At 36.4% G+C, this 11,181-nt stretch overlaps 1 protein-coding gene across 9 annotated transcripts in view; it reads right to left on the reverse strand.

Annotated features, from left to right (window-relative positions):
- The window catches only part of LOC106874333 (coiled-coil domain-containing protein 171), a 186,359-nt gene extending 175,450 nt beyond the window's left edge, over window positions 1–10,909 (reverse strand). For 2 of the 9 annotated variants that reach the window (XM_014922032.3, XM_089347930.1), the window contains exons 1-2: window positions 10,742–10,875; window positions 9,953–10,058 (exon numbers count right to left, since the gene is read on the reverse strand). The gene's annotated coding sequence lies outside the window, so the exon portion shown is untranslated. Of the gene's footprint in view, window positions 1–9,504; window positions 9,577–9,952; window positions 10,059–10,741 lie in introns of those variants that run through there. The other 7 variants (XM_014922026.3, XM_014922028.3, XM_014922027.3 and 4 more) reach the window with 7 other exon arrangements.
- Window positions 10,910–11,181: the final 272 nt, after the last annotated feature.

The raw sequence follows: 11,181 nt of genomic DNA on the forward strand, positions 1-11,181 counted from the left end.
TGTAGTGAGTGGGGGAGAAGGAGATGTGGTGAAGAGAGAGAGAGAGAGAGAGAGAGAGAGAGAGAGAGAGAAGAAAGAAGAATAAACAGTGCTAACTATTTGTTTGTTTATTTCTGTCTGGATGGAAAGTAAAATAGATACTAATGGTCAAAATAGACATCAAGTCTCCTGTTTTATTAGTTTCTTGTAAGAAATAGATAATCATGTATCTTCTAACTCAAATTAATTTGTCAAATATACTAAAATACATTACTGGTATTTAGTTTACTGACTTCTTGGAGAATATAAGAAAATGGATTCAATAGTTCAAAAGTTTGAAGTATGAAACTTTATTAACAGATCAATTAATCAACTGTAATCTAACTTTCTATTTTCCAAAATGAAACAGTGTCTTACTTGATATAATGCTAGGCAGCTAAACACAATGACGATTTTCTTCATTGACTTGCTATCATTGTCTAGGTAGCTGAACACAACATATTACAATAATATTCTAATTGTATTGCTATTCTGACATATAGTACTAAGGTGATATTCTGTGCTCTAGCATGCTATACCAATGTTCTATTTATCATGGTATTCTGAATTAGTGTTCTCTGTGTATGTATGTATAGTTGGATATGTTAACATCAAAGTCAAAGATTTACTAATGGGGACAGTGATTATATATCCCATGAGGAGATACAACTAGATTTTATTATACAGGTAAACTGTTGCTTAATTTAAATCCTGTGTATATGTGGATCCATGTATTGAAACATGTGTAATGTTTATTAAATAACTGTCTAAACATACTCATTCTTGACTCTATTCAATTTATATATATATCGTTTAACGTCCGCTTTCCATGCTAGCATGGGTTGGACAGTATATATATATATATATATATATATATATATATATATATATATATATAAACGACTGGCACCCATGCCAACGTCGTCTCCTTCATTGGAAACGAAACTCGGCTTGCGAAGACCTATTGGGGCAAGCGAAAGCGAAACTGTCAATGGCACCTGTGCCCAGCATCGCCTTCCTGGCATTCCAATGCCAGATGGCACGTGTAAAGACATTCAAGCGAGATCATTGCCAGTGCTGCCGAACTGGCTCCTGCGCAGGTGGCACATAAAATACACTATTTTGAGTGTGGCCGTTGCCAGTACCGCCTGACTGGCCTTCGTGCCGGTGGCACTTAAAAGCACCTACTACACTCTTGGAGTAGTTGGCGTTAGGAAGAGCGTCCAGCTGTAGAAACTCTGCCAAATCAGATTGGAGCCTGGTGTAGCCATCTGGTTTCACCAGTCCTCAGTCAAATTGTTCAACCCATGCTAGCATGGAAGGCGGACGTTAAACGACGATGATGATGATGATCATCATCATCATCGTCGTTTAACGTCAGCTTTCCATGCTGGCATGGATTGGACGGTTTGACTGAGGACTGGTGAACCAGATGGCTACACCAGGCTCCAATCTGATCTGGCAGAGTTTCTACAGCTGGATGCCTTTCCTTATGCCAACTACTCTGAGAGTATAGTGGGTGCTTTTACGTGCCACCGGCATGAGGGATGTATATGTATGTGTGTGTGTGTGTGTGTATATACATATAATTACATTATTTAACATAGCCTTCTTTTCAAAGACAGTATGGTGCTATTTAAAAGATTTGGAAGCTATTTCTTGCAGATCAAACAACCACATGGAACCTCCCTTGTTTGTTTTGTTAAGTGTCTGTTTTATAGTTAGATAATTCCAAGTGCAGTGAATTACTTCAGTGAAGTAGCCATTTCGGTAATTGTACTAGGACAATTACTGAATGAATTTTTGAAGAACCTATTCTATCAAGATAGATTGCTTCATTATATGTTAAGAACAGCCAGCTCTTCCCATATGTCCAGTAACGTGTGTGACATTGTTTGCTAAAAGTTAGTGATGACGATAGAAATTTAGAATGTGTTGCCTTGATTTAAGTGAAATAAATCTAAAGAATGATAAAAGGCCTGGCAATAGTAATTGGTCGAGAAAGTAAAGAAATTGTAAAAGACAAATGCAATGGTAGCTTTGCTGAACTTGCTACAAAATTTCAGAAATTGAGTAAATAAGCAATGTTTATATATTAGCTTTTGCTGAAATAAGTATCACATAATTTCAAGAACCTTTTGTGTGGATTCCATTGAAGATTCTAAGGAAGTTAAGCTTCAATGAAATTTATTAGAGAGTCTTATATTTATTTAAAAATGGATTTCAAGCTGAATGTAGAGAAAAGGAATTGAAGTTAGTGGTGAAATGTATTAATTTCATTTGGGAGACAACTAGATTGTTATAAATCTATTTTCTTTCAAGATGGCAGAGTAGTGTGAAAGAAACTAATATGGGAAGCTGTCTAAAATGATCCAGCTATTCTCCTGATGTCTCGAGCACTCAGCAGTGACATTGTTTAATAATATCTATTACACTGTAAATCCTTTTTAAGAAAATCAGTAGATTAAGTTAAGGTTTCATGGGAACAGTAAGGGGAATTCTATCATAACCTGTGTCAAGTCATCAGCTTCACCAAGTGGTGGGGTGATGATGATGCAATGTTGTCTAATAATGCTAGAGATTTCTTATTATTTCTATAAGGGTAATGAATGAGGGACATTACAAAGTGCAGGGGATTAATTCAGTGTAGTGAAAATGACAAATGGAAAACAGTATGAAAGATATTTTATATATGTCCTTATCAAGGCATGTCTAAGCATCGCCACCACCACCACCACCACCACAAGGTGGTGTTGGTGTTGGTGGTAGTAAGTGGTGATGATGATGATGCAACACAGTAAAATACTGTCTGAGGCTTTCTTTTATTTCAAGAAGTCTAGTGAATGAGAGACAATACAAAGTATAAAATAATGGTGGATTTATATCCTTGTAGTAGAAATAAATGGAAAATAATATGAAATATATTTTATATATGTCCCAATCAGGACACATTTAAACAGTAACAGCAGCAGCAGTAGCAGCCACTGCACTGCTATTGCTACTACATTTATTAGGGTGGAGGAATGGAGTGCCAGATTAGATTCCTTGCTTTATTTAATTATGTCCTTTTATAGTCTAACTTTAAGTCCCACTGAGATTGACTTTGCTTTTCATCTCTCAAGGAACAATGAGATAAATATCAGTCATGGACTGGGGCCAATTAAATCCATTACAAATTGTGATCAGCAACAAAGCAAGAAATTGACAAGACAGTCCCACCAAAATTTGTGACTTTGTGTCTCTCAAACTCATCATTAACTCTTTCAAGTAATACTTAATGAAGGTTAGGTGTGAGACAAGTGCTATACTCGAGTAAATTTTATGAAAGTTGAGTGAGGGGAGCAGAGTAAGCATTATGCGGATGAGAGGATCGAAGCTTTAGCAGAAGTTATGAGTTAGACACTAGCAAAATAGATTGTTTCCAATGTTTGGAAAGTTTCATACAAGAAGTTAATAGCTTTAAAAGTACTGAAGCTAGAATAAGAAAAGGGTGGAAAGTTCAGGGAACTATTACTTTTACTGGTGCAAGGAGCATTCCCTCTCTGAGGGTCCTTGCCTTCACTATTCTAAGGAATTTCCATGTGTTTAAGGCTCTATGATCAAAAGGTGGACAGAAGAAAGAACAATGATGGAAAGACCAAGGTGAGTAGGTGAAGTGAGTGAGAGTATGCCTGAGAGAAACACAGACTGGAGTAAAAGGTAGAGAATGGAACAATGAAATAGTGATGGTGCTGGAGGGAGTAAAAGAAGAGAGGCAGTGGTGGGAGCTACAATTTTTAGTTGTGTGTGAGAGAGAGATTAAGTGGTGGATGGGTGAAGGTAAGAGAAAGTGTTAGATGTAAATACCAAGTGACCAGAATGGTCTGGCAGTGTAGAAAGGGTGAGGGTAGTATGTGTAAGACATAAACAGATTGAATGCAATTCCTCATAATAGGTGTTTTGAGAGAAGAGTGATAAGAGTGTGCACAAGTCCAATTCTATTTCTTGTTACATGGGTGGTATGGTGCAGGGAATAGATTAGTGATAATTAGAGTGAGAGTGATAGGTGTCAGTAACAAGTAGCTTAGGGAAGAGAGAATAGTAGCTGGCAACACAGAGTGATGGTAGAGTGCATTGGATATGAATAAATCAGACAATATATCTTATATATTTTGATGATAGAGTGATAAAAGTGGTGGTAGATTATGTACAGGCCTAATGTCACTCCTCATTACAGAGGTAGCATGGTATAGTGAACAGGAGAAAAGGTGTCAGAAGCATGAGCAGTTTAGACATATCAAGCATATCAAATGTCATTCCTAGCTAGTTGGGTAGTATGGTACAATGCACAAGAGAAATCCATTGCTAACCTTTGTTACACAGGTAACATGGTACAGTGAATAGGAGAAAGGTGAGAGAAATGTGAGAGATAGAGATAGAGTACATCAGTGACAGAGTGATAAAGGATAGAGGTGAGAGAGTATCAAAGAGGTGGGAGAGGGTTTAGAAGATGGAGGCTTAATAAGGATGTTCTTGGTAAAAGACCTAAATGTATGCGTGTGTGTATATATATATATGTATGTATGTATGTATGTATGTATGTATGTATGTATGTATGTATATATATATATATATATAATGTATATATATATATATGTGTATATATATGTATATATATGCATATATATGTATATGTATGTATTTATATATGCGTATATATATATATATGTATATATTATATATGAATATATGATATATGTATATATATATGAATATATGTATATGTATGTATTTATATATGTATGTATATATGCGTATATATATATATATATATATATATGTATATATTATATATGAATATATGATATATGGATATATATATATATATATATATATATATATATATATATATATATATATGAATATATGTATATATATGCTTATATGTATGAATGTATATTTATATATATGTGCAAGAGAAGACCTGGCAAGCCAAGTGAGATCGTTGCCAGTGCCCCTGGACTGGCTCTTGTGCGGGTGGCACATGAGATGCACCATTTTGAGCGTGGCCATTGCCAGTACCGCCTGACTGGCTCCCGTAGGATTTTCGAGCGAGATCGTTGCCAGTGCCCCTGGACTGGCTTGTGCGGGTGGCACATAAAAGACACCATTTCGAGCGTGGCCATTTTTGTGCGGGTGACACGTAAAAGCACCCACTACACTCTCTGAGTGGTTGGCGTTAGGAAGGGCATCCAGCTGTAGAAACTCTGCCAAATTAGATTGGAGCCTGGCGTTGCTATCCGGTTTCACCAGTCCTCAGTCAAATCGTCCAACCCATGCTAGCATGGAAAGCGGACGTTAAACGATGATGATGATGATGATGATATATGTATGTATGAATATATATCTGTAAGTATATATAAATATATATATATACTTCTTAGACTCCATCATTACCACCATGTTGACATTCAGTTCATCGTGCTTGCACAAGTGGATGTTTTTTCTAGCAAAGGGTTGTGATACTGTCAACCATCAGTCCTTTGCCATCTCCTTCATAAGGCTCAGCATCCTAAGGTCAGTTTTCACCACCTCATTCCATGACTTTGTAGGTCTCCCAGTGCTGCTTTATGCAGTTGTAATCTCCAGTATCTACCACATACTTATATTAGCAACTTTCCCTCTTGTGCATTATACCAGATTCTGCTTATGTTCACTTTCTCTCTTAGATTGTGCTGTGTTGTTCATGTACACTAACACTATTCATCCAGTGAATCATGCTTGCTTCATTTTTTTCTAATTATTGCATTCAAGGCCTATGCCTCACAAACATGCACATACATCAACAACTCCTTGAACTTTTTCTAGCCCATTCTTACTCTGGCTACTATGCTTTCAGAACACCCATTGCCACTACTAATTAGGTCACATAGGTACCAAAAGCTATCAACTATTTGTTGTGGTTGCCCAGACATTTGAGAGAACCTGTTTTACAGTTGCTCTTTAGTGCTTACTGCATCTCTGTATATGAAATCTACCTTTCCATTTAGCTTTTCACTGATTCTGTATCTTTTATACATGCATGGTATGCAATGGATATGGAATTTTTACCCATGCCTTTTCTGCATATGAAGCATGACCATTTCCTTGATAATGATAAGGTCCTGTCTTCTTTTCTACTTAGTAAAACTTTACCCTTTGCAAAGTTTACTGTGAAGCATCTTGAGTCTAGGTTTTGCTTCCATATCTGAGATTTCTTCTAAACATCTTTGACGCATCTATAAGAACTAGGCCAGCAATGTCATTTTAAACTCATCACTGTACTCAGTGCTATCACTCACCAAGCTAACTGCACATGAATTGTACACTCAACAAAATTCACTCAGCTGCTCTTAGTTTCCTTAACAACTGCCAGACTATAGAGTGTGGAATTCTGTCAAAGACTTTCTGCAGGCTGACAAACATTACATAGAAGGGCTTATTCTTAGCAGAGTACTTCTGCATTTGTCTCTTCAGAAAGAGGGCATCAGTAGTTCTTGTTCTTGGCACAAACCCACACAGCATCTTAGTGAAGCTAATTCTATACTTAATCAGCTGCACTTGATGCTTTTATAGTTCCTCTCCCTAGTGCATCTCTACTGCTCTGGTAGCAGTTGACAATGATAATACCATATCAGACATCTTGTAATACCTAATTGACTATGCATGTGACTAGTGCATGACTGCCTCACCAGATATTTTTAGTCTCTCAGCGACAATATTTGCCTTCTTAGCTTTCATAACCTTCATTGTTTAATCTACCATACAGCTGTCAGCTTCAACGGGTGCTCCGCTATTGAGTCTACTGAGGTAAACTCTCTTTCCCATGCATTCTCCCTGTTTAACAGTCTCTCATAATAGTACTTCTATGTCTCTTTTATGTATTATTAAGGGCTAGTGCACTGATATCATTTTGAATGTTATTCTCTCCAATGATATCTCAACCTTTTCTGACACTGTTTTGCATGCATGGAAGATGGACGTTAAATGATGATGATGAATATCTTATACTTCTGCTCCTTATGGTTCAGAATATGTACCAATATACTGTTTTTTGTGTCACCCCTAGCTAAGCATACTTGATATTTAGCTTCTCTTTAGCCACTTGAAATGGGTCTCTAGCATGCTTTCTCATCCAAGCCTGTCCATTGTGCTTCACTCATTCCAAGCCTGTCTCTTAAGTTGTATGTTCCTATCTGTAGCATTACTCCACTTCTATCTCACCTTCTGTCTTGCTGGGACCTTGATCAGTTTCAGATCTAGGCAGTAATCCTCAGTAGATTGTTTTGCAGGAATTCCTAGTTTACCTCTATAAATTTCAGTTCCCTCATTGTCTCATCTTTCATGGACATCAACTAAGGCTCTTTCAGCTTCTATAACTCCCTTCTTCAAATTTTTGTTTTTGTTTTTTGACCATCTAGATTAGTGACTTCTGAAGTCACTAATCACTAATATTGTACATTCATCACAGGAGAAAGACTTAGCAATTACAACCATCAGGTTACCTCATTTCCTGGTAAGAATAAAGTCTCTCTGGTTTGTGTGTTCAGTTGGCAGGAAGAAGAGCAGGTCACTGGCCAGTTTCTTGGAGTTTGTATTGCTTAGGTCATTTACATCCAGGTCTACATAAGCATTGACCTTGCCTCATTCCTTGTACCATACCTATACCCACCAAGTATGCCATGAATGTGAGAGTATGTGTATTGCCAACACACATATAAACATATATGCTTGTATTTGTATATATTCATTATATGCAGATATACAAAGTATTCTGTTGTAGAGCTGTACAAAACAGCAGAATGTCCTTAGATGCCAAAAAATCAGCTTGAACTTGCAACCCAACAGTGGAAGTATTTACAAGGGAACAATGGCCCAAAAGATAGCACTGTTGGAACTATAAAAGGCTGAATGATAAAGGTCACTTTTAAATAAACTTGTCATGTATAGGTTAAATTCAAACCTCTCTCTTAGCTGTCATGCTTTAGGTGGCATTGTGGTGGGAGGTAGTGGAAGAGAGAAATTAAGAGATAATAAGGTGAAAATGAAGCCAGGTGTTGAAAGGTATGATCAGAGCAATGTAAGAAGTCTGAAGTTAATGAGTTTGTAAAATGCTGTGGTTGACAGTTATATACATACATGTATGTATAAACACATACATCATCGTGAGCATACCCCACTCTCTCTCTCTGTATATATGTATATATTCTTTTATCCTTTAACTTGTTTCAGTTAGGGTTTTAGTCAAAGAAATAGACCAAAGGACTTATTCTTTGTAAGTCTGGTACTTTTTCTATTGGTCTCTTTGGCTGAAGTTATGGGGACATAAACACATCAGCATTGGTTGTCAAGCGATGGAGTTGTGGGACTTCAGACATACACGCATAAATACACACACACACAAACATATATATATATATACATACACACACACACACAAACATATATATATATACATACACACACACACAATGGGCTTCTTTCAGTTTCCATCTATATATACATATATGCTTGTATTTGTTTATCTGTAAACATTCTTTCAGTTTCCGTCACAAGGCTTTGGTCGGCACGACGCTATATATACGCCTTCAAAACGTGGAGTAGATGGACAGGGACAACTGATGAAGGGAAATATTCTTTATGTTGCATGTCTCGTTTCTGTTTTTTTTTTTGTTGTTTGAAAAAAAGTTCGTTTTCTGTTTTCGTTTCTCATTGCGTTTAACGTTTTTTTGTGATGTCCTGTACCCATATATGTATGGATATGTACATATATGTATGGATATATGCATATATATATATATATATATATATATATATATGTTTCTTTATTGCCCACAGGGGGCTAAACGTAGAGAGGACAAACAAGGGGATCAAGTCGATTACATCGACCCCAATGCGTAACTGGTACTTAATTTAATCGATCCCGAAAGGATGAAAGTTAACGTCGACCTGGGCGGAATTTGAACTTAGAACGTAACGACAGAAGAAATACCGTTAAGCATTTCGCCCGGCGTGCTAACGTTTCTGCCAGCTCGCCGTCTATATATTGAAATGAGATTTCAATTCGCAATTACTTAGAAATCTTGTTACAATCCTTTATTCTATAGGCGCAAAGGATAAAATTTTGAAGGCGGAGGTGGGTAAGTCGATTACATCATTCGCAGTGCCCAACTGGTACCAATTTCATCGCAACCTAAAAGGATGAAAGCAAAGTCGACCACGGCAGAATTTGAACTCAGAATGTAAAGACGAATGAAATATATTTGTTCTGCCAGTTTACCATCTTGTGACTTTTCAGCATTTACATAAATATTACTGATGCATACACATATATATAAAACTGTATACATACATTCTTGATGATGTTTACAGACACAACTACTTGCACATACATTCTTGATGTTTACAGACACAACTACTTGCACACACAATTAAATGTGTTCGTACATATTCATATATATTACCTACATATATCTGAAACCTTTCATGTACATGAGTGTCCATCTCCGCTCACCTTCAAATCCAAGCTTGCACGTATGTGCGCACACATTTGCATTCAAATACATACACATATTTATATCAATATATTCCACATAAACGCATTGTTACTCACACCTACAGATACACACCTGTACGTACACAAATTTATATTAAAAGCACACCAATACACTTGAGTATGTAACAGAGATACATAAAAGGGGACAAGTAAACAAGGCGAGAAAACAAAAAACCGGTGTTCTTCAAATGAAATCCTTTATGATATTTGTTCTACTCTGAGTTACAGACATTTGTCATTCTCCCCATCAAAAATGGAATGGACCACTAATAGACTTACAGGAAATTTGTAACTAACGATGCTATTGTTCACTAAATGTAATATAAAACAAATAAATAGGTCTGCTCAATCAAGGCTTACCTGGGGTTCAACAGCAACAACCCAGTAATTTACGAAGATTGACTAAAGTGAAATTAATGTTTCTGGCCAAATTCCCCACTGACACGATGAATAATAACAATACATTCTGCAAACAGAAATGCGAGATAATTAATTAATAGTGATAATCACAACAGAGAGAGACAGAGAGGAAAATATTTTGCGGCAATCGAAAGATTGCCTATTTTGCAATACAACTTTTATACATGATCAGACGGTAGAACATCGTACCTAATTGGAGTGTTGTTTTTATTAGTGGTGTGAGGATCGCAGGTTCAAATCCCTCTGTGAATATCATTGCGAGCCAACATCGGAGTTATTGTGTGGCCGTTCGATCTGCTGGAAATAGCAGTCAAACCTCACTCTACCGTCTTAAATTAAGAAATTGATATGACAGGAATACGTTTGATTCATAAGTTTGTTCGACCAGACCTGATCTGGGCTAAGCAACTAAATTTATGTGATAGATTATAACAACAATTAACTTCTCAATGTAACATAACATATATCCTCACACACACTAGCAACTATAAGCAATTGATGAGAAGAGTAGCCGTTTATATCTCTTTCCTCCGAACTTTATTTTTAAATAATTTTCTTCGTGACCCACGAAGGATGAACAGAAAAAGTAATCTGAGAAATTTGAACTCAGAACGTAAAGCGAGGTAACCAAATAGCGCAAAATAATTAGTTCGGCGCTCTGCCGACTTTAACATTTACTATTCTAAATAGAGATTAAATAACAGAAATAAGGGGGAAAAATGTACGAACTTTTAACGTCTTCTTTAGTCAAGGAACCAAGGTGGCTGTTTGCCTGCGTATGTTAACATATGTGTGTGCGTATGTATGTATATAAATGGAAAGTCAACAAACGGTGATACAATAGTTTCAGCTTCTTGTTTATAACTTCATTGGGGAACCGTCGTCACTTCCGCTACTAAAAATGCAGATCAATGATTGGATGAAAAAAAAACTGATATGGCTTTTCGTCGTTAAGGGGTTTACCTTTACCATGACGACACAAAACGCGTCTACACATGCTCTGTTATGTATAATCAGTTGTTCTCTACGAAGTTTTGCCCCGTATGAGAAATTAATTTATGCTGTTAAAAATTCGACTATTCTTTACATTAATATTCCTCTTTTCATTTTCATTATTAATTAGAGTAAAAAAGCAAAAAAGCAAAAAAGAAAAGAAAAAAATAATTGTA

The sequence above is a fragment of the Octopus bimaculoides genome, chromosome 2, assembly GCF_046866305.1.
Source record: "Octopus bimaculoides isolate indiv1 chromosome 2, ASM4686630v1, whole genome shotgun sequence".
NCBI classification, from domain to species: Eukaryota; Metazoa; Mollusca; class Cephalopoda; order Octopoda; family Octopodidae; genus Octopus; species Octopus bimaculoides.